This window comes from Petaurus breviceps, unplaced genomic scaffold, assembly GCF_028583685.1.
Source record: "Petaurus breviceps papuanus isolate PSGF00001 unplaced genomic scaffold, PetGlider_PUasm1.0 88470, whole genome shotgun sequence".
Lineage (NCBI taxonomy): Eukaryota > Metazoa > Chordata > Mammalia > Diprotodontia > Petauridae > Petaurus > Petaurus breviceps.
This window is the reverse complement of record NW_027186928.1, coordinates 431-3,743: the sequence shown is the minus strand read 5'-3', so window position 1 is coordinate 3,743 and position 3,313 is coordinate 431. Positions and strand designations below refer to the sequence as shown.

Genomic DNA, 3,313 nt, shown 5'->3' with positions numbered 1-3,313 from the left:
CCAGGTGCTGAGCTGTAGCCCAGGGGCAAAGAGCCAGAAACCTGAAGTGGCCAGAACACCCCTCCCCCACATATTACTCTGTGAGCCTCAGGGTAACGCTGGAGAAACACTGAGAGTCCTGGCCTTGGCTTCAGTCAAGACACCCAGAGGCTACAGCACAAGAAGTAAACAACCAAATCCCTAGCTCCTAGCCTGAGAAGTGAAGTACATCTGTACCCCAGAAACAGAAATCTACTTTAACAAATTCAAGATATAGGCAATCACAATGGTCAAAAAGAAATCTGTGTAATCAAGAATGATATAATCCTATGTTAGAGATCAAGAACAACCAAATTTAGAGGATCACATGTACTATATACTCACACCTGAGACCAAAGAAGGAAATATGAACTGGTCTCAAGCCAAAAGGCATTCCTTTAAGAGCTCAAGAAAAACTTTAAAAGCCAAATTAGAGAGAGAAAAGATAAATTTAAATCTACATTGACCAAATTGGGAAAAAAATCTCACTGAAGAAAAGGTATCCTTAAATATTAAAATTTTTTGGGGGAGGATAGGTGGTACAGTTTATAGAGCACTCTGGAGTCAGGAGGACCTGAGTTCAAATCCAGCCTCAGACAATTGACACACTTACTAGCCATGTGAGTTTGAGGAAGTCACTTAACCTCAAATGCCCTCCAGTAGCAATCGGGGTTAAGTAACTTGCTCAAGGTTACACGGCCAGTTATTATTTCTGGGTATTGTGCTGAGTATCTGAGCCCGGACCTGATCCAGGTCATCCCGACACTGGAGCCGGTGCTCTTACTCACTGAGCCACCTGGCCGCCCCTGAGCAATTGGGGTTAAGTAACTTGCTCAAGGTTACACGGACAGGTGTTTCTGGGTGGGTGCTAAGTGTCTGAGCCCTGGATTCGATCTCCAGGTCTTCTCAACACTGGAGCTGGTGCTCTTACTCGCTGTGCTACCTGGCCGCCCCCTGGAATTTGATTTCTTAAGGCAAAAGAACTTGGACTACAATCAAGTATCAACTAATCAGCAAAACTGAGCATAATCTTTCAGCCAAGGAGATGGTCATTTAATGAAATAAGGAACTTCCAAACTTTCTGGATGAAAATGCCAGAGCTCAATGGAAAATTTGACCTGCAAACACAAGATTCAAGAGAGAAATAAAAAGGTAAGCAAGAAAAACATAAAGACACACACACATAACTTATGAATCTATAAGAACAATCTCTTCATAGAACAGCTTGCATGGCACAGAGGAACTCAAGAACCTCCTGAGTGCATAATCTCTGAGAAGTTCAAAGTGTTCAAACAACCTATTTGCTATACAGGTGGCATTTCTCACAGCATCCTATGAGCTATGGCCAGCATTCGAAAAACAGTTGCTTATAGTTGGTGATGATGCATGCAGAAAGACATGCTTGCTGATTGAATTGAGCAAAGACCAATTCGCTGAAATTTATCAGCCCACAGTGTTTGAAAATTATGTAGCAGATACTGAAGAGTATGGAAAACAGGTGAAGCAGACTTTGTGGGACACAGCTGGTCAAGAAGATAATGATTGCCTTCGACATCTTTCCTACCCAGATACTGATGTTATAGTTATGTGTTTTTCCATCTATAGCCCTCATAGTTCAGAAAATATCCCATAGAAGTGGACCCCAGAGGTGAAGCAATTTTGTCCCAATATGTCCATTATCCTGGTTGGGAACAAGAAGGATCTTCAAAATGATGAGAGCATGAGATGAGAAGTGGCCAAGATGAAGCAGGAGCCAGTGAAACCTGAAGAAGCAGAGAATGGCGAATCGGATTGATGCATTTGGTTATATGGAGTGTTCAGCAAAGACCCAAGACACACTGTCTTCAGTGTGAGGAGATATTTGAAATGGCCACAAGAGAGGCTTTGAAAGCCAGACATGAAAAGAAATAATCTGTGTGCCTTGCATTGTAAACACAGTAGAAAACCCAAACCCTCAATCCATTAATTTTTGAAGTGCTGTTTATTAAACTTAGCATATGATTACTGGCCTTTTTCATTTATCTGTAATTTACTTCAAGAAATTTATAAGTCAGAAATCATCTTGCTACCAGTATTTAGAAGACAACCATGATTGTTAAATGACAGTCTGTGTCCAACACATCTGTTCACACCAGGGTCCCGCTGACATTTCTCTTAATAAACTTATTCTTTCTCCCAACCAGCATATCTGGCATGAAATCAAGGCAATTCTTAACTTCTTGCTTCTTTCTAGAAAGAGAAAAGGTGATAAATTTTGTGAATTTGGCTTTAAGTACTTTTACACCTAACATGTTCTGTTGCTCTCAGATGCAGGGCTCTCTGGGGAAGAAATGCAAAGTCACTTCAGAGCAGGACTCTTATAAGGCTTTTATTGGTATAGCTCTGGGGTATTATTCAATTATTTGAAAAAGTGACCCAGTCAGAGATGGCAAGTCCCCATACAGCTATGGCAAAGCTACAGTTCTATGATTTCATGTTAATTACCTTAGAGATCTGTGTAATTAGTTCCACTTAATGTATGTTACCAAAAAAGTAAATTTATCTACCCCACCTTAATGTTAGTATTTTTTGTATAATTGGATTCCTAACAGAGACCTTGGTTATCTTTACAGAAGGTCTCTTTGTTTTGTTTGTTTGTTTGTTTGTTTGGTTTTTTAAAGAAAGTACATTTGAATATAAAGTCAGATGGAAAAAAAAACAATTGAAATCATTTTTTTCTGATTTTCTCCAGTGAATGACAACCATTAGAAGTTCCTTTTCTGCACAACATAGCCCAGTATCCACCCTGTCTCCTGTAGCCTCGAGTCAGTAAACCGAAAATTGGTACCAACTCAAGGCAATGTCATGATTCAGAGTAATTGTTCTGAACTCAAGTTGCAGCACCTTGGTCTATACAATGTTACTTTATTTCTTTCTCTTCTAGGGGTGACTTCCCTTAATCTCCTGGGGGAGCTTGCTACCATTCTCTTTATTGGTGGCCAAAGTCCCCTTGAAACTTCTCATTCCTCTCCAGATGACTAAACTTTTGTTTCTGTCTCTGTTAATATTTTTTTCCAATAATTAATAGAATAAAGGCAGTTTTCTAAAAAATAAAAAGAAAAGCTGATACCTGTCAACATTGAAATTTATATAATTATTATGAAATTTAAAAGGGATATACATAGATAGAGGGTGTAGATATGAATGAACTAATCTAATGATAAAAAAGTTTACTAAGCAGTACAAAGGGACTGTAATGGCAGAAAGGGAAATGTTGAGGGAGAAAAGAGTAAATTTTCCCACATGAAAAAACATA

At 39.1% G+C, this 3,313-nt stretch overlaps 1 pseudogene; it reads left to right on the top strand.

Annotated features, from left to right (window-relative positions):
* The first annotated feature begins 1,603 nt into the window (after positions 1–1,603).
* LOC138176399 (transforming protein RhoA pseudogene) lies at positions 1,604–1,950 on the top strand (annotated as a pseudogene).
* Positions 1,951–3,313: the final 1,363 nt, after the last annotated feature.